This window comes from Salmo trutta, chromosome 8 (assembly GCF_901001165.1).
Source record: "Salmo trutta chromosome 8, fSalTru1.1, whole genome shotgun sequence".
Taxonomy (NCBI): Eukaryota; Metazoa; Chordata; class Actinopteri; order Salmoniformes; family Salmonidae; genus Salmo; species Salmo trutta.
This window is the reverse complement of record NC_042964.1, coordinates 2,759,261-2,782,449: the sequence shown is the minus strand read 5'-3', so window position 1 is coordinate 2,782,449 and position 23,189 is coordinate 2,759,261. Positions and strand designations below refer to the sequence as shown.

The 23,189-nt window shown below is 42.4% G+C and overlaps 11 non-coding genes across 11 annotated transcripts; all 11 read right to left on the bottom strand.

Moving 5' to 3' along the window:
• Positions 1-277: 277 nt before the first annotated feature.
• trnay-gua (transfer RNA tyrosine (anticodon GUA)) lies at positions 278-364 on the bottom strand. The gene is given in 2 exon segments: positions 278-313; positions 328-364. It is a non-coding gene; the product is annotated as a tRNA-Tyr (tRNA).
• A 583-nt stretch (positions 365-947) lies between these two features.
• trnay-gua (transfer RNA tyrosine (anticodon GUA)) lies at positions 948-1,034 on the bottom strand. The gene is given in 2 exon segments: positions 948-983; positions 998-1,034. It is a non-coding gene; the product is annotated as a tRNA-Tyr (tRNA).
• Positions 1,035-2,299: 1,265 nt separating this feature from the next.
• Positions 2,300-2,386, bottom strand: trnay-gua (transfer RNA tyrosine (anticodon GUA)). The gene is given in 2 exon segments: positions 2,300-2,335; positions 2,350-2,386. It is a non-coding gene; the product is annotated as a tRNA-Tyr (tRNA).
• Positions 2,387-2,975: 589 nt separating this feature from the next.
• On the bottom strand, positions 2,976-3,062 carry trnay-gua (transfer RNA tyrosine (anticodon GUA)). The gene is given in 2 exon segments: positions 2,976-3,011; positions 3,026-3,062. It is a non-coding gene; the product is annotated as a tRNA-Tyr (tRNA).
• A 589-nt stretch (positions 3,063-3,651) lies between these two features.
• Positions 3,652-3,738, bottom strand: trnay-gua (transfer RNA tyrosine (anticodon GUA)). Its single transcript is given in 2 exon segments — positions 3,652-3,687; positions 3,702-3,738. It is a non-coding gene; the product is annotated as a tRNA-Tyr (tRNA).
• Positions 3,739-4,327: 589 nt separating this feature from the next.
• trnay-gua (transfer RNA tyrosine (anticodon GUA)) lies at positions 4,328-4,414 on the bottom strand. Its single transcript is given in 2 exon segments — positions 4,328-4,363; positions 4,378-4,414. It is a non-coding gene; the product is annotated as a tRNA-Tyr (tRNA).
• A 589-nt stretch (positions 4,415-5,003) lies between these two features.
• On the bottom strand, positions 5,004-5,090 carry trnay-gua (transfer RNA tyrosine (anticodon GUA)). Its single transcript is given in 2 exon segments — positions 5,004-5,039; positions 5,054-5,090. It is a non-coding gene; the product is annotated as a tRNA-Tyr (tRNA).
• Positions 5,091-5,439: 349 nt separating this feature from the next.
• Positions 5,440-5,526, bottom strand: trnay-gua (transfer RNA tyrosine (anticodon GUA)). The gene is given in 2 exon segments: positions 5,440-5,475; positions 5,490-5,526. It is a non-coding gene; the product is annotated as a tRNA-Tyr (tRNA).
• A 1,243-nt stretch (positions 5,527-6,769) lies between these two features.
• On the bottom strand, positions 6,770-6,856 carry trnay-gua (transfer RNA tyrosine (anticodon GUA)). Its single transcript is given in 2 exon segments — positions 6,770-6,805; positions 6,820-6,856. It is a non-coding gene; the product is annotated as a tRNA-Tyr (tRNA).
• Positions 6,857-7,444: 588 nt separating this feature from the next.
• On the bottom strand, positions 7,445-7,531 carry trnay-gua (transfer RNA tyrosine (anticodon GUA)). The gene is given in 2 exon segments: positions 7,445-7,480; positions 7,495-7,531. It is a non-coding gene; the product is annotated as a tRNA-Tyr (tRNA).
• A 588-nt stretch (positions 7,532-8,119) lies between these two features.
• trnay-gua (transfer RNA tyrosine (anticodon GUA)) lies at positions 8,120-8,206 on the bottom strand. Its single transcript is given in 2 exon segments — positions 8,120-8,155; positions 8,170-8,206. It is a non-coding gene; the product is annotated as a tRNA-Tyr (tRNA).
• Positions 8,207-23,189: the final 14,983 nt, after the last annotated feature.

The following is a 23,189-nucleotide window of genomic DNA, read 5'->3' as shown; positions in this document are numbered from 1 at the left end:
CGCCCCGGGGTTTGTTCTAAGTCAGGGAATAATTTGCTTCTGGGGAAACACTATGCAAACATCAAAAACTTGCACAACTGCAGAAAAAGTTATCCTCGTGTGAGCCAGTGACCTAAGGATTGTTTCAATTTCAAGTACTCTGCAGCTCTCCAGACATTCCTATCGATGGTCAAAAATCGAAGATTTCGGCTCTCAGGGAAAGATAAATTGTTTGTCAAGCACGTGTCAAAGTTCACTGCCGTCAAAATGATGGCGTAAGCCACACGAAAATACACAGTCCTTCGAGCCGGATTTGAACCAGCGACCTAAGGATTGCTGCACTTTCACCTACAGTCCTCCGCTCTACCAACTGAGCTATCGAAGGTTGTCAAATGTAGACCAGTAGCTAGATGGTCAGAAGTGCTGCAGACGCATATGTTCCTTTTAATAAGTTGATCTGCTGAGTTTTGTGGTTTCGTGGAGATGCTGGAGATTGAACCGAGGCCCTCACACATGCAACGAACACTCTCTTCCGCTGAGCTACATCCCTTTTGATTGCAAGTAGTTGCGTTTGGGGATAGAGAAACAGTGAGCCGACGGTAAAGAGCGCTGTTTAGCCCCCTCACTGCAAAATCGCTTTTGCCATCTCCATGGTGTTCCAGTGGTTAGGATTCGGCCCTCTCACCGCCGCGTCCCGGGGTTTGTTCCTAGTCAGGGAATAATTTGCTTCTGGGGAAACACTATGCAAACATCAAAAACTTTGCACAACTGCAGAAAAAGTTATCCTCGTGTGAGCCAGTGACCTAAGGATTGTTTCAATTTCAAGTACTCTGCTGCTCTCCCAACATTCCTATCGATGGTCAAAATTTGAAGATTTCGGCTCTCAGGGAAAGGTAACTTGTTTGTCAAGCACGTTTCAAAGTTCACTGCTGTCAAAACGATGGCGTAAGCCACAAGAAAATATACAATCCTTCAAGCCAGATTTGAACCAGCGACCTAAGGATTGCTGCACTTTCACCTACAGTCCCCCTCTCTACCAACTGAGCTATCGAAGGTTTTCAAATGTAGACAAATACCAGTACCTAGATGGTCAGAAGTGCTGCAGACGCATATGTTCCTTTTAAAAAGTTGATCTGCTGAGTTTTGTGGTTTCGTGGAGATGCTGGAGATTGAACCGAGGCCCTCACACATGCAACGAACACTCTCTTCCGCTGAGCTACATCCCTTTTGATTGCAAGTAGTTGCGTTTGGGGATAGAGAAACAGTGAGCCGACGGTAAAGAGCGCTGTTTAGCCCCCTCACTGCAAAATCGCTTTTGCCATCTCCCTGGTGTTCCAGTGGTTAGGATTCGGCCCTCTCACCGCCGCGTCCCGGGGTTTGTTCCCGGTCAGGGAATAATTTGCTTCTGGGGAAACACTATGCAAACATCAAAAGCTTGGCACAACTGCAGAAAAAGTTATCCTCGTGTGAGCCAGTGACCTAAGGATTGTTTCAATTTCAAGTACTCTGCTGCTCTCCCAACATTCCTATCGATGGTCAAAAATCGAAGATTTCGGCTCTCAGGGAAAGATAACTTATTTGTCAAGGACGTGTCAAAGTTCACTGCTGTCAAAACGGTGGCGTAAGCCACACGAAAATACACAGTCCTACGAGCCGGATATGAACCAGCAACCTAAGGATTGCTGCACTTTCACCTACAGTCCTCCGCTCTACCAACTGAGCTTTCGAATGTTGTCAAATGTAGACAAATACCATCACCTAGATGTTCAGAAGTGCTGCAGACGCATATATTCCCTTTAAAAAATGTATCTGCTGAGTTTGGTGGTTTCGTTTAGATGCTGGAGATTGAACCCAGGTCCTCATAGATGCAACGAACACTCTCTTCCGCTGAGCTACATCCCCTTTGATTGCAAGTAGTTGCGTTTGGGGATAGAGAAACAGTGAGCCGACTGTAAAGATCACTGTTTATTCCCCTCACTGCAAAATCGCTTTTGCCATCTCCCTGGTGTTCCAGTGGTTAGGATTCGGCGCTCTTACCGCCGCGTCCCGGGGTTTGCTCCCAGTCAGGGAATAATTTGCTTCTGGGGAAACACTATGCAAACATCAAAAACTTGGCACAACTGCAGAAAAAGTTATCCTCGTGTGAGCCAGTGACCTAAGGATTGTTTCAATTTCAAGCACTCTGCTGCTCTCCCAACATTCCTATCGATGGTCAAAAATCGAAGATTTCGGATCTCAGTGAAAGATAACTTATTTGTCAAGGACGTGTCAAAGTTCACTGCTGTCAAAACGGTGGCGTAAGCCACACGAAAATACACAGTCCTTCGAGCCGGATTTGAACCAGCAACCTAAGGATCGCTGCACTTTCACCTACAGTCCTCCGCTCTACCAACTGAGCTATCGAACGTTGTCAAATGTAGACAAATACCAGTACCTAGATGGTCAGAAGTGCTGCAGACGCATATGTTCCTTTTAAAAAGTTGATCTGCTGAGTTTGGTGGTTTCGTGGAGATGCTGGAGATTGAACCGAGGCCCTCATACATGCAACGAACACTCTCTTCCGCTGAGCTACATCCCTTTTGATTGCAAGTAGTTGCGTTTGGGGATAGAGAAACAGTGAGCCGACGGTAAAGAGCGCTGTATAAACCCCTCACTGCAAAATCGCTTTTGCCATCTCCCTGGTGTTCCAGTGGTTAGGATTCGGCGCTCTTACCGTCGCGTCCCGGGGTTTGTTCCTAGTCAGGGAATAATTTGCTTCTGGGGAAACACTATGCAAACATCAAAAACTTGGCACAACTGCAGAAAAAGTTATCCTCGTGTGAGCCAGTGACCTAAGGATTGTTTCAATTTCAAGTACTCTGCTGCTCTCCCAACATTCCTATCGATGGTCAAAAATCGAAGATTTCGGCTCTCAGGGAAAGATAACTTGTTTGTCAAGCACGTTTCAAAGTTCACTGCTGTCAAGACGATGGCGTAAGCCACAAGAAAGTACACAATCCTTCGAGACGGATTTGAACCAGCAACCTAAGGATTGCTGCACTTTCACCTACAGTCCTCTGCTCTACCAACTGAGCTATTGAAGGTTGTCAAATGTAGACAAATACCAGTACCTAGATGGTCAGAAGTGCTGCAGACGCATATGTTCCTTTTAAAAAGTTGATCTGCTGAGTTTGGTGGTTTCGTGGAGATATTGGAGATTGAACCGAGGCCCTCATACATGCAACGAACACTCTCTTCCGCTGAGCTACATCCCTTTTGACTGCAAGTAGTTGCGTTTGGGGATAGAGAAACAGTGAGCCGACGGTAAAGAGCGCTGTTTAGACCCCTCACTGCGAAATCGCTTTTGCCATCTCCCTGGTGTTCTAGTGGTTAGGATTCGGCGCTCTTACCGCCGCGTCCCGGGGTTTGTTCCTAGTCAGGGAATAATTTGCTTCTGGGGAAACACTATGCAAACATCAAAAACTTGGCACAACTGCAGAAAAAGTTATCCTTGTCTGAGCCAGTGACCTAAGGATTGTTTCAATTTCAAGTACTCTGCTGCTCTCCCAACATTCCTATCGATGGTCAAAAAATGAAGATTTCGGCTCTCAGGGAAAGACAACTTGTTTGTCAAGCACGTGTCAAAGTTCACTGCTGTCAAAACGATGGCGTAAGCCACAAGAAAATACACTATCCTTCGAGCCAGATTTGAACCAGCAACCTAAGGATTGCTGCACTTTCACCTACAGTCCTCCGCTCTACCAACTGAGCTATCGAAGGTTGTCTAATGTAGACAAATACCAGTACCTAGATGGTCAGAAGTGCTGCAGACGCATATGTTCCTTTTAAAAAGTTGATCTGCTGAGTTTGGTGGTTTCGTGGAGATGCTGGAGATTGAATCGAGGCCCTCATACATGCAACGAACACTCTCTTCCGCTGAACTACATCCCTTTTGATTGCAAGTAGTTGCGTTTGGGGATAGAGAAACAGTGAGCCGACGGTAAAGAGCGCTGTTTAGCCCCCTCACTGCAAAATCGCTTTTGCCATCTCCCTGGTGTTACATTGGTTAGGATTCGGCCCTCTCACCGCCGCGTCCCGGGGTTTGTTCCCAGTCAGTGAATAATTTGCTTCTGGGGAAACACTATGCAAACATCAATAACTTGGCACAACTGCAGAAAAAGTTATCCTCGTGTGAGCCAGTGACCTAAGGATTGTTTCAATTTCAAGTACTCTGCTGCTCTCCCAACATTCCTATCGATGGTCAAAAATTGAAGATTTCGGCTCTCATGGAAAGATAACTTGTTTGTCAAGCACGTGTCACAGTTCACTGCTGTCAAAATGATGGCGTAAGCCACAAGAAAATACACTATCCTTCGAGCCGGATTTGAACCAGCAACGTAAGGATTGCTGCACTTTCACCTACAGTCCTCCGCTCTACCAACTGAGCTATCGAAGGTTGTCAAATGTAAACAAATACCAGTACCTAGATGGTCAGAAGTGCTGCAGACGCATATGTTCCTTTTAAAAAGTTGATCTGCTGAGTTTGGTGGTTTCGTGGAGATGCTGGAGATTGAACCGAGGCCCTCATACATGCAACGAACACTCTCTTCCGCTGAGCTACATCCCTTTTGATTGCAAGTAGTTGCGTTTGGGGATAGAGAAACAGTGAGCCGACGGTAAAGAGCGCTGTTTAGACCCCTCACTGCGAAATCGCTTTTGCCATCTCCCTGGTGTTCTAGTGGTTGGGATTCGGCGCTCTCACCAACACGTCCCGGGGTTTGTTCCCGGTCAGGGAATAATTTGCTTCTGGGGAAATTCTATGCAAACATCAAAAACTTGGCACAACTGCAGAAAAAGTTATCCTCGTGTGAGCCAGTGACCTAAGGATTGTTTCAATTTCAAGTACTCTGCTGCTCTCCCAACATTCCTATCGATGGTCAAGAATTGAAGATTTCGGCTCTCAGGGAAAGATAACTTGTTTGTCAAGCACGTGTCAAAGTTCACTGCTGTCAAAACGATGGCGTAAGCCACAAGAAAATACACAATCCTTCGAGCCAGATTTGAACCAACGACCTAAGGATTGCTACATTTCCACCTACAGTTCTCCGCTCTACCAACTGAGCTATCGAAGGATGTCAAATGTAGACAAATACCAGTACCTAGATGGTCAGAAGTGCTGCTGACGCATATGTTCCCTTTAAAAATGTAATCTGCTGAGTTTGGTGGTTTCATGGAGATGCTGGAGATTGAACCCAGGTCCTCATACAAGCAACGAAGCAAAGTTACAAGCAAAGTTATCCTCGTGTGAGCCAGTGACCTAAGGATTGTTGGAAATTCAAGTACTCTGCTGCTCTCCCAACATTCCTATCGATTTCAACAATTGAAGATTCCGGCTCTCAGGGAAAGATAATTCGTTTGTCAAGCACATGTCAAAGCGCACGGCTGTCAAAACGATGGCGTAAGCCACAAGAAAATACACAATCCTTCGAGCCGGATTTGAACCAGCAACCTAAGGATTGCTGCACTTTCACCTACAGTCCTCCGCTCTACCAACTGAGCTATCAAAGCTTGTCAAATGTAGACAAATACCAGTACCTAGATGGTTAGAAGTGCTGCAGACGCATATGTTCCCTTTTAAAATGTAATCTGCTGAGTTTGGTGGTTTCGTGGAGATGCTGGAGATTGATCCGAGGCCCTCATACATGCAACGAACACTCTCTTCCGCTGAGCTACATACCTTTTGATTGCAAGTAGTTGCGTTTGGGGATACAGAAACATTGAGCCGACGGTAAAGAGCTCTGTTTAGACCCCTCACTGCGGAATCGCTTTTGCCATCTCCCTGGTGTACTAGTGGTTAGGATTCGGCGCCCTTACCGCCGCGTCCCGGGGTTTGTTCCCGGTCAGGGAATAATTTGCTTCTGGGGAAACACTATGCAAACATCAAAAACTTGGCACAACTGCAGAAAAAGTTATCCTCGTTTGAGCCAGTGACCTAAGGATTGTTTCAATTTCAAGTACTCTGCTTCTCTACCAACATTCCTATCGATGGTCAACAATTAAAGATTTTGGCTCTCAGGGAAAGATAACTTGTTTGTCAAGCACGTGTCAAAGTTCACTGCTGTCAAAACGTTGGCGTAAGCCACAAGAAAATACACAATCCTTCGAGCCTGATTTGAACCAGCGACCTACAGTCCTCCGCTCTACCAACTGAGCTATCGAAGGTTGTCGAATGTAGACAAATACCAGTACCTAGATGGTCAGAAGTGCTGCAGACGCATATGTTCCTTTTAAAAAGTTGATCTGCTGAGTTTGGTGGTTTCGTGGAGATCCTGGAGATTGAACCGAGGTCCTCATACATGCAACGAACACTCTCTTCCGCTGAGCTACATCCCTTTTGATTGCAAGTAGTTGCGTTTGGGGTTAGAGAAACAGTGAGCCGACGTTAAAGAATGCTGTTTAGCCCCCTCACTGCGAAATCGCTTTTGCCATCTACCTGGTGTTCTAGTGGATAGGATTCGGCGCTCTCACCACCGCGTCCTGGGGTTTGTTCCCGGTCAGGGAATAATTTGCTTCTGGGGAAACACTATGCAAACATCAAAAACTTGGCCCAACTGCAGAAAAAGTTATCCTCGTGTGAGCCAGTGACCTAAGGATTGTTTCAATTTCAAGTACTGTGCTGCTCTCCCAACATTCCTATCGATGGTCAACAATTGAAGATTTCGGCTCTCAGGGAAAGATAACTTGTTTGTCAAGCACGTGTCAAAGTTCACTGCTGTCAAACCGATGGCGTAAGCCACAAGAAAATACACAATCCTTCGAGCCGGATTTGAACCAACAACCTAAGGATTGCTACACTTCCACCTACAGTCCTCCACTCTACCAACTGAGCTATCGAAGGATGTCAAATGTAGACAAATACCAGTACCTAGATGGTCAGAAGTGCTGCTGACGCATATGTTCCCTTTAAAAATGTAATCTGCTGAGTTTGGTGGTTTCATGGAGATGCTGGAGATTGACCCCAGGTCCTCATACAAGCAACGAACAGTCTCTTCCGCTGAGCTACATCCCATTTGATTGCAAATAGTTACGTTTGGGGATAGAGAAACAGTGAGCCGCCGGTAAAGAATGCTGTTTAGCCCCCTCACTGCGAAATCGCTTTTGCCATCTCCCTGGTGTTCTAGAGGATAGGATTCGGCGCTCTCACCACCGCGTTCTGGGGTTTGTTCCCGTTCAGGGAATAATTTGCTTCTGGGGAAACACTATGCAAACATCAAAAACTTTGCACAACTGCAGAAAAAGTTATCCTCGTGTGAGCCAGTGACCTAAGGATTGTTGCAATTTCAAGTACTCTGCTGCTCTCCCATCATTCCTATCGATGTCAACAATTGAAGATTCCGGCTCTCAGGGAAAGATAATTTGTTTGTCAAGCACATGTCAAAGTGCACTGCTGTCAAAACGTTGTAGTAAGCCACAAGAAAATACACAATCCTTCAAGCCGGATTTGAACCAGCAACCTAAGGATTGCTGCACTTTCACCTACAGTCCTCCACTCTACCAACTGAGCTATCGAAGGTTGTCAAATGTAGACAAATGCCATCACCTAGATGGTCAGAAGTGCTGCAGACGCATATATTCCCTTAAAAAAATTCATCTGCTGAGATTGGTGGTTTCGTGGAGATGCTGGAGATTGAACCAGGTCCTCATAGATGCAATGAACACTCTCTTCCGCTGAACTACATCCCCTTTGATTGCAAGTAGTTGCGTTTGGGGATAGAGAAACAGTGAGCCGACGGTAAAGAGCGCTGTTTAGCCTCCTCACTGCAAAATCGCTTTTGCCATCTCCCTGGTGTTCCAGTGGTTAGGATTCGGCGCTCTTACCGCCGCGTCCCGGGGTTTGTTCCCAGTCAGGGAATAATTTGCTTGTGGGAAAAAACTATGCAAACATCAAAAACTTGGCACAGCTGCAGAAAAATGTATCCTCGTGTGAGCCAGTGACCTAAGTATTGTTTCAATTTCAAGTACTCTGCTGCTCTCCCAACATTCCTATCGATGGTCAAAAATTGAAGATTTCGGCTGTCAGGTAAAGATAACTTGTTTGTCAAGCACGTGTCAAAGTTCACTGCTGTCAAAACGATGGCGTAAGCCACAAGAAAATACACAATCCTTCGAGCAGGATTTGAACCAGCAACCTAAGGATTGCTGCACTTTTACCTACAGTCCTCCGCCCTACCAACTGAGCTATCGAAGGTTGGCAAATGTAGACAAATACCAGTACCTAGATGGTTAGAAGTGCTGCAGACGCATATGTTCCCTTTTAAAATGTAATCTGCTGAGTTTGGTGGTTTCGTGGAGATGCTGGAGATTGAACCGAGGCCCTCATACATGCAATGAACACTCTCTTCCGCTGAGCTACATACCTTTTGATTGCAAGTAGTTGCGTTTGGGGATAGAGAAACAGTGAGCCGACGGTAAAGAGCTCTGTTTAGACCCCTCACTGTGGAATCGCTTTTGACATCTCCCTAGTGTACTAGTGGTTAGGATTCGGCGCTCTTACCGCCGCGTCCCGGGGTTTGTTCCCGGTCAGGGAATAATTTGCTTCTGGGGAAACACTATGCAAACATCAAAAACTTGGCACAACTGCAGAAAAAGTTATCCTCGTGTGAGCCAGTGACTTAAGGATTGTTTCAATTTCAAGTACTCTGGACTGATAGATGTGCAGATGATGATGTGCAAGTAGAGATACTGGGGTGCAAAAGAGCAAAAAATAAATAAATGACAGTATGGAGATTAATTACCTGGGTGTGCTAATTACAGATGGGCTGTGTACAGGTACAGTGATCGGTAAGCTGGTCTGACAGCTGATGCTTAAAGTTCGAGAGGGAGATATAAGTCTCCAGCTTCAGTGATTTTTGCAATTCGTTCCAATCATTGGCAGCAGAGAACTGGAAGGAAAAGCTGCCAAAAGAGTTGTTGGCTTTGGGGATCACCAGTGAAATATACCTGCTGGAGCGCGTGCTATGGGTGGGTGTTGCTATGGTGACCAGTGAACTGTGATAAGGCTGGGCTTTACCAAGCATAGTCTTTTAGATGACCTGGAGCCAGTGGATTTAGCGAGGGCAAGCCATTGAGAGCATACAGGTCGCAGTGGTGGGTGGTATATGGGGATTTGGTAACAAAACGGATAGCACTGTGATAGACTACATCCAATTTGCTGAGTAGAGTGTTGGAGGCCATTTTGTAAATGTCATCGCTGAAGTCAAGGATCGGTAGGATAGTCAGTTTTACGAGGAAATGTTTGGCAGCATGAGTGAAGGAGGCTTTGTTGCGAAATAGGAAGCCGATTCTAGATTTAATTTTGGACTGAAGATGCTTAACCTGTTTGGTATAGGGGGCAGTATTGAGAATTTTGGAAAAAATATGTTCCCATTTTTAACTGCCTCCTACACCAACTCAGAAGCTAGAATATGCATATTATTGTTCAGGTTTGGATAGAAAACACTCTGAATTTTCTAAAACTGTTTGAATGGTGTCTGTGAGTATAACAGAACTCCTATGGCAGGCAAAAACCTGACAAGGCTTCAAGCAGGAAGTACCCTGTCTGACAAGGAGTCGTGCGTCTTACCTCTTTTTATTGAAAAGTAAGGATCTTAGCTGTAACGTGACAATTCCCAGGGCTCCAATAGGCTCTCAGAGCCCGCGAAATAACTGAAGGTTTACGAGGGAACCTCAGGTTGAAACATATTATCGCCTTTTGTAAGTGGATGCTCGGAGGACCTTTCAATGATGCGCGTGCATGAGTCGCTTCTGAGGAGAAATTTTATTCGGCTGTTTAGGCTCAATGCATACTCCCGGTCGGAATATTATCACTTCTCTACGACATAAATGGCATAAAAATTTGTTTTAAACAGCGGTTGACATGCTTCGAAGTACGGTAATGGAATATTTAGACATTTTTGACAAGCCAACGCGCCATGCGCGGGACCGTGAAAAAGCATTCTAGAACTCACGAACAAAACGTCGCTGTTTGGATATAACGATGGATTATTTGGGACCAAACCAACATTTGTTATTGAAGTAGAAGTCCTGGCAGTGTATTCTGATGAAGAACAAGCAAGGTAAGAACATTTTTCTTATAGGAAATGTGATTTTGGTGGAGGCTGAACTGGGTGGGTATCTAAATAGCTAGCCCTGTAATGCCGGGCTATGTACTTAGATTATTGCAAAATGTGCTTCATCCGAAAAGCTATTTTAAAATCGGACATATCGAGTGCATAGAGGGGTAATGTATCTATAATTCTTAAAATAATTGTTATGCTTTTTGTGAACGTTTATCGTGAGTAATTTAGCAAACTGTTAGTAAATTCACCGGAAGTTTGCGGTGGTTATGCTTTTTCTGAACGTCACATGCTAATGTAAAAAGCTGGTTTTTGATATAAATATGAACTTGATTGAACAGACATGCATGTATTGTATAACACAATGTCCTAGGTGTGTCATCTGATGAAGATTATAAAAGGTTAGTGCTGCATTTAGCTGTGGTTTGGGTTTATGTGACATGATATGCTAGCTTGAAAAATGGGTGTCAGATTTTTTCTGGCTGGGCACTCTGCTGACATAATCTAATGTTTTGCTTTTGTTGTAAAGCCTTTTTGAAATCGGACAGTGGGGTTAGATTAACGAGATTCTTGTCTTTAAATAGCTGTGAAATAGTCATATGTTTGAGAAATTGAAGTTATAGCATTTCTAACGATTCAAAAATCGCGCCACTGGATTGAAGTGGCTGTTACGTAGGTGGGACGAAATCGTCCCACATACCCCAGAGAGGTTAATGTGAGTCTGGAAAGAGAGTTTACAGTCTAACCAGACACCTAGGTATTTGTAGTTGTCTACATATTCTAAGTCAGAACCGTCCAGAGTAGTGATGCTAGTCGGGCGGGTGGTGCAAGCAGCAATCGGTTGAAGAGCATGCATTTAGTTTTACTAGCATTTAAAATCAGTTGGAGGCCACGGAAGGAGTGTTGTATGGCATTGAAGCTCGTTTGGAGGTTTGTTAACCTGTCTGGGCCAGCGTCCCACCCTAATCAACAGCCAGTGGAATCGCGTCGCGCTAAATGCAAAACCTCATAAATGCTATAACTTCAATTTCTCAAACATATGACTATTTTACACCGTTTTATAGATACACCTCTCCTGAATCGAACCACGTTGTCCGATTTCAAAAAGGCTTTACAGCAAAAGCAAAACATTAGATTATGTCAGCAGAGTACCCAGCCAGAAATAATCACACAGACATTTTCAAAGCAACTAGCATGCATCACAAATACCCAAAACACAGCTAAATGCAGCACTAACCTTTGACAACCTTCATCAGATGACACTCCTAGGACATCATGTTACACAACACATGCATTTTTTGTTCGATAAAGTTCATATTTATATATAAAAACAGCATTTTACATCGGCGCATGACGTTCAGAAAAGCTTTTCCCTCAAATGCTTCCGGTGAATTAGCGCTACAATTTACAAAATTACTATTCGAAAACATTGTTAAAATGTAATATTGTCATTCAAAGACTTATAGATTAACATGTCTTGAATGCCATCGCTTTGCCAGATTTTAAAATAACTTTACTGGGAAATCACACTTTGCAATAAACGACGTGGTATGCCCAGAAAAAAAGTCTAGGCTATAAATGTTGGAGCCATCTTGGAACGATCAATCATCAAAAATACTATTGTAAATAATCCCTTACCTTTGATTATCTTTATCAGAAGGCACTTCTAGGAATCCCAGGTCCATAACAAATGTAGTTTTGTTCAAAAAAGTTAATAATTTATGTCCCAATAGTGTTAGCGCGCTCCGAAGGCTAGTGAAAATGTACCGTGTGCGTCTGACTTGTCGTCAGGAATGAGCAAAAAATATATATTTAAGTTCGTTCAAACATGTCAAACGTTGTATAACATAAATCTTTAGGGGCTTTTTCAACCATGGCTTCAATAATATTCCATTGGGACGGTTGCATTGTTTTTCAAAACGTTTCGAAAAGGGAGAGTAGCCATGGGCGCCGACGTCACAATGGTAATGGCCCATCCCCTGTGACCAAGATAAACAGCCTCTCTTTGGGTCAGTTACTACCATAGAAGACTCAAACCACTTTGTAAAGACTGGGGACATCTAGTGGAAGCCATAGGAAGTGCTAAATGATTCACAAGCCCCTGTGTGTTTCAATGGCAAATGTTTGAAGTGATATCCACACATCAGATTTCAGTTTCCTGTCAGGATTTGTCTCAGGGTTTTGACTGCCATATGAGTTCTGTTATACTCACAGACACCATTCAAACAGTTTTAGAAACTTTAGGGTGTTTTCTATCCAAATCAAACAATTATATGCATATTCTAGTTACTGGGCAGGAGTAGTAACCAGATTAAATCGGGTACGTTTTTTATCCGCCCGTGCAAATACTGCCCCCTATTTAACACAGTGTCCAAAGATGTATACAGAATGGTGTCGTCTGCGATGAGGTGGATCAGAGAATCACCAGCAGCAAGAGTGACATCATTGATATATACAAAGAAAAGAGTCCGCCCGAGAATTGAACCGTGGCACCCCCATAGAGACTGCCAGAGGTCCGGACAACAGGCCCTCCGATTTGACACACTGAACTCTACACTGTGTGCACAATTATTGGGCAAGTTGTATGTTTGAGGATTAATTTTATTATTGAACAACTACAGCGCTCTCGGTCAATCCAAAATGTTAATAAACCTCAAACCTGAATATTTAAGAAAGTAAACGTGAGGTTTTGGCTTTCTTTGGAGAATATCTATGTGTGCACAATTATTGGGCAACTATTAGTGTGCAGAATTATTATGCAACTAAATGAAAAACGAAAAGTTCCTCATCTCACTTGTTTATTTTCATCTGTTAAAGTGAGAATAATAAACAAACAACTCAAAATGTATAAATAAACATTTCTGACATTTCAAAAAAAAATCTGTGACCAATATAGCCACCCTTCTTTTCAATAACAGTCATAAGCCTTCCATCCATGGAGTCTGTCAGTTTCTTGATCTGTTGATGATCAACTTTTTGTGCAGCAGCAACCACAGCCTCCCAGACACTGGTCAGAGAGGTGTACTGTTTTCCTTCACCGTAAATCGCCCGTTTAAGAAGGGACCACAAGTTCTTAATAGGGTTTAGGTCAGGTGAGGAAGGGGCCATGTCATTATTCTTTCATCTTTAAGGCCTTTACTGGCTAGCCACGCAGTGGAGTACTTCGATGCATGCGATGGAGCATTGTCCTGCATAAAAATCATGGTCTTCTTGAAAGATGCAGACTTTTTCCTGTACCGCTGCTTGAAGAAAGTGTCTTCTAAAAACTGGCAGTAGGTTTGGGAGTTGAGTTTGAGTCCATCTTCAACCCGAAAAGGTTCAACTCGCTCATCTTTAACAATACCACCCCATACCAGTAACCCACCTCCACCTAGCTGGCGTCTGAGTCGAAGTGGAGCTCCGTGCCCGTTACTGATCCAACCACGGGCCCATCCATCTGGTCCGTCAAGAGTCACTCTCATCTCATCAGTCCATAAAACCTTTAAAAAATCTGTCTTCAGATATTTCTTGGTCCAGTCTTGACGTTTCAACTTATGTGTCTTGTTTAGTGGTGGTTGGGTTTCAGCCTTCCTTACCATGGCCATGTCTCTGAGCACTGAACACCTTGTACTTCTGGGCACTCCAGGTAGGTTGCAGTTCTGGAATATGAAAGCACTGGCGGATAATGGGTTCCTGGTAATTTCAAGTTTGATTCTTCTCAAATCTTTGGCAGTGAATTTGCGTCTTTTTTTTCGCAACACGGTTCTTGCGACCCTGTTGACTATTTGCAACAAAACGTTTGATGGTTCTGTGATCACGCCCCAATATCTTAGCAATTTCAAGAGTGCTGCATTCCTCTGAATTTTTCCTCTGAATTTTGGACTTTTCAGAGCCAGTTAAAACCTCTTACATCTACACGTTCCGCTAGCGGAACGTCTGCTCCAATATCCAATGATGGGCGGGGCGCGAAATTCAAACTCCTCTAAATCCGAAAACTTACACTTTTCAAACATATGACTATTTTACAGCTATTTAAAGACAAGACTCTCCTTTATCTAACCAAACTGTCCGATTTCAAAAAGGCTTTACAGCGAAAGCAAAACATTAGATTATGTCAGCAGAGTACCCAGCCAGGAATAATCACACAGCCATTTTTCAAGCTAGCATATCATGTCACATAAACCCAAACCATATCTAAATGCAGCACTAACCTTTGATGAGCTTCATCAGATGACACACCTAGGACATTGTGTTATACAATACATGCATGTCTGTTCAATCAAGTTCATATTTATATCAAAAACCAGCTTTTTACATTAGCATGTGACGTTCAGAACTAGCATTCCCACCGAACACTTCCGGTGATTTTACTAAATTACTCACGATAAACGTTCACAAAAAGCATAACAATTATTTTAAGAATTATAGATACAGAACTCCTCTATGCACTCGATATGTCCGATTTTAAAATAGCTTTTCGGATGAAGCACATTTTGCAATAATGTAAGTACATAGCCCGGCGTTACAGGGCTAGCTATTTAGACACCCTGCAAGTTTAGCCTTCACCAAAATCACATTTCCTATAAGAAAAATGTTCTTACCTTGCTTGTTCTTCATCAGAATACACTGCCAGGACTTCTACTTCAATAACAAATGTAGGTTTGGTCCCAAATAATCCATCGTTATATCCAAACAGCGACGTTTTGTTCGTGCGTTCTAGACACTATCCCAACGCTAAATCTCGGCCACGAGCATGACGCAAAATATGACAAAAAATTTCTAAATATTCCATTACCGTACTTCGAAGCATGTCAACCGCTGTTTAAAACCAATATTTATGCAATTTATCTCGTAGAGAAGCGATAATATTCCGACCGGGAATCTGCCTGTCTGTAAACTGAGGAAAAAACCGAAAGCCGGGGGCGGGGCGTGTCACGCGCCTAAGGCTTAGTCCATTGACTGACCACTCAGCTTTTGCTCTCGTGTGCTTCAGCCAGGGCTTTGAATTACATCATTCCTGTTTTTCCCGGGCTGTGAGACTCCATTGTTGACGTGAGAAGTGTCACGTAAGAGCAGAGATCCTTTGTAAACGATAGAGATAATCAAGAAGGGCAAGAAATGTTCAGACAGGGTACTTCCTGAACAGAAGCATCTCAGGTTTTTGCCTGCCATAGGAGTTCTGTTATACTCACAGACACCATTCAAACAGTTTCAGAAACTTTGGAGTGTTTTCTCTCCAAAGCTAATAATTATATGCATATTCCAGTTTCTGGGCAGGACTAATAATCAGATTAAATCGGGTACGTTTTTTATCCAGCCGTGAAATTACTGCCCCCTAGATGTAAGAGGTTAAATCTTTTTTTTGGCCCATTTTGCCTGAGGAAAAGAAGCTGCCTAATAATTATACACACCTTGATATAGGGGGTTGATCTCCTTAGGCCACACCCTCCCTCATTACACATCACCTGATATGCTTAAATCCAATAAGCATTCCAGTTTATACAGCTTGGAGTTGGGAAATATGCATAATAATGATGATATGGTCAAAATACTGACTTGCCTAATAATTGTGCACACAGTGTGTCTGAGAAGTAGTTGGTAAACCAGACGAGGCAGTCATTTGAGAAACCAAGGCTATTGACTCTGCCAATAAGAATGCAGTGATTGACAGAGTCGAAAGCCTTGGCCAGGTCGATGAAGACAGCTACTGTCTCTTATCGATGGTGGTTATGATATCATTTAGAACCTTGAGCGTGGCTGAGGTGCACCCATGACCAGCTAGGAAACCAGATTGCATAGTGGAGAAGGTACGGTGGGATTTGAAATGGTCGGTGATCTGTTTGTTAACTTCTTATGGGCAGGTGGGATGGTAGCGTCGCACCTGGCCAACATCCAGTGAAATTGCAGAGCGTGAAATTCAAACTACAGAATTATACCTTTTTAACTTTCATAAAATCACAAGTGTAATACATCAAAATAAATCTTAACTTCATGTTAATCCAGCCGCCGTGTCAGATTTCAAAAAGGCTTTACGGCGAAAGCACACCTGTAATAAGGGTCGTCTAAAGGAGACCAAAATGCGACGTGTAAGTGCTCATATTTACTCTTAATGAAAACCCTTTGCAAAAATAACAAAACGACCAAACAACAGTCCCGTCAGGTACAAACAATGAAACGGAAAACAACCACCCACAAAACCCCATGAAAAACAGGCTGCCTAAGTATGGCTTCCAATCAGAGACAATGAAAAACACCTGCCTCTGATTGGAAACCATACCCGGCACCAACATAGAAAATACAACATAGAACGATAATCTAGACAACCCACATAGAAAACAGAAAACCCAAAATACATAGACAAAAACACCCCCCTGTCACGCCCTGACCAATCTACTATGGAAAAATGACCTCATACTAAGGTCAGAACGTGACAGTAACCCCCCCCCCAAAGGTGCAGACTCCGACTGCACCTAAACCAAAAAACCCAACAACAATCCCAAACACAAAGGGAGGGCAGGGAGGGTGACAACAGTCTATGGCGGCTCATTTGCAACACCCAGGATGGCTGGGGCGTTAAGCATGTCCCAGTGTAGGTCACCTAGCAGCACGAGCTCTGAAGATAGATCGGGGCAATCAGTTCACATATGGTGTCCAGAGCACAGCTGGGGGCAGAGGGTGGTCTATAGCAGGCGGCAACGGTGTGAGACTTGTTTTTAGAGAGGTGGATTTTTAAAAGTAGAAATTCAAATTGTTTGGATACAGACCTGGATTGTTAGACAGAACTCTGCAGGCTATCTCTGCAGTAGATTGCAACACCACTACACTAAAATGTGTGACATATTAGACAACTGCAACCTTTTAAATGTTAAGATCTTATGGATAGCAAGTAGCAACTAACGTTAGCTAGCATACCTAATAACTTTAGCTTGCTTGCTATCAACTCGAAGTCGGCTAGCTAATCAAATGTATGTTTAAATTAACTACAATAGTAATTTCACCAAAGAACATAGTTCTCCAAGCTTTGAGCCCCTGGTACAAGCCCCTGGTCCAAGCCCCTGGTCCATGCCCCTGGTACAAGCGACCTGGTCCGTGCCCCTGGTCCAAGCCAGGTTCATCCGCTGTCGGCGCGTGCAGGCTCTTCCTGATGTCCCACACCAGGCTCTTCCTGATGTCCCACACCAGGCTCTTCCTGATGTCCCACACCAGGCTCTTCCTGATGTCCCACACCAGGCTCTTCCTAATGTCCCACACCAGGCAATTCCTCGCACCATCCGACATGGCCTCTCTTTAACCTTCATGCAGGTCACACGGCTAAACAGGTCACACAGTCCCGGATGTCTGAATCACTAGATCAGCGTTCTCCAGCAGGTGAAGCCAATCCCGGTCGAGCTCCCAAGAATCTAAATCAGAATCCCCAGGCATGAGATCCTCCTACAGATAATAAAGTCCTGTTTAAAAACAGGGAGAAAAAAGACACAGGAGAAAAGGTCGTTTTTCAGTCAGGCAGTTTCTAATGCTCCTGCAGCTCCCCCTAGTGGTACACACTGGATAACATTGTTTCCATTGGAGGTATGTGAAAATGTTTTTGTTTAAATATATACAGTTGAAGTCGGAAGTTTACATACACCTTAGCCTAATACATTTAAACTCAGTTTTTCACACTTCCTGACATTTAAACCAAGTAAAAATTCCCTGTCTTAGGTCAGTTAGGATCACCATTTTATTTTAAGAATGTGAAATGTCAGAACAATATTAGAGAGAATGATTTATTTCAGCTTTTATTTCTTTCATCACATTCCCAGTGGGTCAGAAGTTTACATACACTCAATTAGTATTTGGTAGCATTGCCTTTAAATTGTTTAACTTGGGTCAAACGTTTCGGGTAGCCTTCCATAAGCTTCCCACGATAAGTTGGGTGAATTTTGGCCCATTCCTCCTGACAGAGCTAGTGTAACTGAGTCAGGCTTGCAGGCCTCCTTGCTTGCACGTGCTTTTTTAGTTCAAAATAGATGGCATCATGAGGTAGGAAAATTATGTGGATATATTGAAGCAACATCTCAAGACATCAGTCAGGAAGTTAAAGCTTGGTCGCAAATGGGTCTTCCAAATGGACAATGACCCCAAGCATACTTCCAAAGTTGTGGCAAAATGACTTAAGGACAACAAAGTTACGGTATTGGAGTGGCCATCTCAAAGCCCTGACCTCATCCTATAGAAAATTTGTGGGCAGAACTGAAAAAGCGTGTGCGAGCAAGGAGGCCTACAAACCTGACTCAGTTACACCAGCTCTGTAATGAGGAATGTGCCAAAATTCACCCAACTTTCAATATCAGGCAGGCAAAATCATTATGCTCTTTCTTTTTTGGAGGAAACCCTTCGCTCCAAGGGCACTTAGGAATATGGAGCGGACATGTAAAACCGCAGGTCGATGCAATCAATGATTTCTACAGTAATGGTTACGCAAGGGTCCTTTACAGTCGGAAATCCATCTCAGTAACTCTTGAACTTAATTCACTTCATTGTAGATGATTTTATGTGTGGCTTTAAGTTGTTGCCAGGACAGATATAGAGAAGATAATCAAGGAGGTGATGGAGTCCAGGTGAGTGTCATGAGGCGCAAGTGCACGAGACGATGGTGACAGGTGTGTGGAATAATCAGCAGCCTGATGACCTAGAGGCTGGAGAGGGAGTACACGTGACAGAACCCTTGGTCCCGGTTGAGGAAGTTAGCAGGCGTTGTCATAGGAAACCATCTCTAAAACTACATAATGTAGTTACTGCTCATGTATGTAAAATTATGTTACCGTTCATCTCAGCCAGTGATGGCCGTCCTTCTTGCAAGTGTGTACTTCTGTACCTCGCTCTAATGGCAACAATCACCTTTGGCCGGTGTCAATCAAACAGGTGAAAATTAAGATTAAAATCACTTTATTTGTCAGCTGTACACAATGTCCAACTGAAATGTGACTTCTGCTTTATCCCTGAATCCCAAATCCACCTTTGAGATATAATGTTGTTATTATAGTTGGAATCCTTACAAATAAGGAACTACTAGACCTCTCTGGAATCTGGTTCTCATGACGCTGAATGGATTGTCCAACGATTCAGCCGATTCCATAACCATACACATAGCATACACCTGAAAGAAAATACAGGTCAATCACATAAAAAATGCTTTCCATACCAACATTAAAACTATTTTCCCTCTTAAACCATGAGTTGACAATTGATGACATTCCCTAAATAATACGTACCATGAACACAAAAAAAGGTGAATAGCCTCTACGCCTTAATCCCTTTAAGGTGTAGTGGCTTGGGGCATGTTTTTGACAGCCGCTCTTCTCTTTGTGGTAGTCCATGAAGTACGAATCCCCGAGCTGACAAGGTAAAAATCTGTCGTTCTGCCCCTGAACAAGGCAGTTAACCCACTGTTCCTAGGCTGTCATTGAAAATAAGAATTTGTTCTTAGCTGACTTGCCTAGTTAACTAAAGGTCTTGTCTCCTCTTTTAACTGTGAAGCTTTGAAAATGAAGCTTTGAACATTTCTGCAAGGAGGTTTTTTGTAGATCTCCTCTGGTTTGTTGGTGAATCCCTAGTTTTCCATTCAGTGAAGAACAGGGGCCAGAAATATGTATTGTTCCTCAGCTAATGTCTTCATCTGGTGGAATTTGGTCCTTGTCTTGTATTAAGACGCAGTCCTTGTGACTGATAAAGAGAGTAAATAAAAAGCTTTCTAAGTCACATGACATTTGTGCACATAACTACGTGTGGTAGCTTTTAATGTATTCTATGGTTCAGTCTGTTGGGGTGGAAACATTCATAACAAGATGCTAGTAATCTTCACTGGAATATTAAGAAAGTAAATATCCTCCACCGGCATGCTACTGGACACTCTGGAGGAAACTTTACAAGAGGAAACTGTAGAGAAAAATAAGACTATTTCAAATGAAACTATACTTATCTTCCTCTATCAGAGGGACTATAAGGCTGAACTCCTAAAAGGGTTTTTCTTTCATAGTGTCTCTGGTGTTATACCAGCGTAGACCCATAACAGCCCTGTAGAATATACAGTACCAGTCAAAAGTTTGGACACACCTACTCATTCAAGGGTTTTTCTTTATTTTGACTATTTTCAACATTTTAGAATAACAGTGAAGACATCCAAACTATGAAATAACACATATGGAATCATGTAGTAAACAAAAAAGTGTTAAACAAATCTAAATATATTTTAGATTCTTCAAATTAGCCACCCTTTGCCTTGATGACAGCTTTGCACCTTCTTGGCATTCTCTCAACCAGCTTCATGAGGTAGTCACCTGGAATTGTAGAAACATCTCAAGGATGATCAATGGAAACAGGATGCATCAGATCTCAATTTCGAGTCTCATAGCAAAGGGTCTGACTACTTATGTAAATAAGGTATTTCTGATTTATATTTTTTTATACATTTGCAAACATTGCTAAAGACTGGTTTTTGCTTTGTCATTATGGGGTATTGTGTGTAGATTGATGAGGAAAAAAAATATTTAATCAATTTTAGAATAAGGCTGTAAAGTAACAAAATGAGGAAAAAGAGAAGGGGTCTGAATACTTTCCGAATGCACTGTATGTCGTTAAAACACTCCCCCTCCAAAACTAACCATATTTGGTTAGTAGAGCATCAATGAGCAGCATTATGACAGATTTTATGAAAAACACTCTTGGCTAAATGCAAGGCGACGTTTTCTGGAAAACATTTTATATATATATATATATATATATATTTTTTTTTAAATGCATCAATAACATCAGTCTGACTATTCTCTCATCACACTGAGAGAAAAAACAAACAAAAAACCCCAGATATTCCTATTTCTAATAATCATCGGTTCCAATCCAAGTGTCAATTCTGTTTAGCAAAACTCTAGGTGGTGCTATGGTCACATGACATGAAAATAGAGCTCTTTGGCCACACACACCAGTGGTGGGTTTGGCGTCAAAAAATGGAAGCATATGCAGAAAAGTGCTTCATACCTACTGTAAAATATGGTGGTGGATATTTGATGTTATGAGGCTATTTTGCTTTCACTGGTCCTGAGGCCCTTGTTAAGGTCAACGTCATCATGAACTTTATCGAGTACCAGGACATTTTTGCCAAAAACCTGGTTTCCTCTGCCAAGAGGCTGAAACTTGTCTGCAATAGATTTTCCAGCTGGTCAACAACCCCAAACACACATCAAAATTCATAAAGAAATGGTTAATTGACCACAAAATCAACATTTTGCAATGGCTTCTTAGTCTCCGGACTTGAACCCCAATGAAAACCTATGGTTTGAATTGAAGAGGGCAGTGCATAACTGCAGATGAAGGATAGCAAGGATTAAATTGTTACTGGCCTAACAAATTATTCCATATGTGTTATTGTCAAAGTGGAATTATGTTTATTTTGTATTATTAATTAAAAACTTAAGGCTGAAATGTCTAGAGTAGATACGTGTTCAAGCCTAAATAAAATCAGGAGTAAACAGTCACATAATAAGTTGCATGGACTCACTCTGTGTGCATTAATAGTGTTTAACATGATTTTTAAATGACTACTTCATCTCTGTACCCCACACATACAGTTATCTGTAAGGTCCCTCAGTCGAGCAGTGAATTTCAAACACAGATTCAACCACAAAGACCAGGAAGGTTTTCCAATGCCTTGCAAAGAAGGGCACATATTGGTAGATCGGTTAAAAAAAGTAGACATTGAATATCCCTTTGAGCATCAATACACCCAGTCACTACAAAAATACAGGTGTTCTTCCTAGCTCAGTTGCCAGAGAGGAAGGAAACCGCTCAGGGATTTCACCATGAGGCCAACAGTTACAGAGTTTAATGGCTGTGATAGGAGAAAACTGAGGATGGATCAACAACATTGTAGTTACTCCACAATACTAACCTAATTGACAGAGTAAAAAGAAGGAAGCCTGTACATAATAAAAATATTCCAAAACATGCATCCTGTTTGCAAAAGGCACTAAAGTAATACTGCAAAAAATGTGGCAAAGCAATTCACTTTTTGTCCTGAATACAGTGTTATGTTGGGGTCAAATTCAATACAACACATTACAGAGTCCCACTCTCCACATTTTCATGTATAGTGGTGGCTGCATCATGTTATGGGTATACTTGTAATCGTTAAGGACTGGGGAGTTTTTCAGGATAAAAAAGAAATGGAATGGAGCAAAGCACAGGCAAAATCCAAGAGGAAAACCTGGTTCAGTGACTTACACCAGACACTAGGAGATGAATTCACCTTCCAGCAGAACAATAACCTAAAACACAAGGCCAAATCTAAACTGGATTTGCTAACCAAGAAGAAAGTGAATGTTCCTGAGTGGCCGAGTTACAGTTTTGACTTACATCTGATTGAAAATCTATGGCAAGACCTCAAAATGGTTGTCTAACAATGATCAACAACCAATTTGACAGAACTTGAAAAATAAAAAATACAAATAAATGGCGAATGTTGCACAATCCAGGTGTGGACAGCTCTTACAGAAAGACTGTAATCGCTGCCAAAGGTGAATCTAACATGTATTTACTCAGGGGGTTGAATACTTTTCTAATCAAGATATATTTTTTATTTTTTTTGGTATGTTGAACAAATATTACAATTTTCCTTTAACTTTGACATAACAGAGTATTTTGTGTAGATCGTTGACATAAAAAATTACAATTTAATTAATTTTAATCCCACTTTGTAACACAACAAAATGAGGAAAACGTCAAAGGGGTGTAAATACTTTCTGAAGGCACTAGAATTCATGATGCTTGTATCTAAACCAAAGTAAATTGTTTTTTTCCTCAGTTGGGGTCTCTGTAAGCTACAATATGAGGTCCTAAACATAAACCTAGCATGAAAATGCATCCTTTAGTTGAGTAGTGCTGAGAGATTAGTGCTTTTTGAGGTTGGTTCAGTTTCGATTTCGATATTTTTTTAAACAATAAATGCATATCGAAATTACAAAGATTTTACTAGTTCTTCAAATTAGATAAGGCATACTTTCACAAACTGTCTCTGTCCCTGTCGTCGTTGTGTTGTGTACATTCCTCTCTCATGTGGTCTATGCAGGTCTGTGTCATAAAGAATGATAGAGGCTCTCTAGT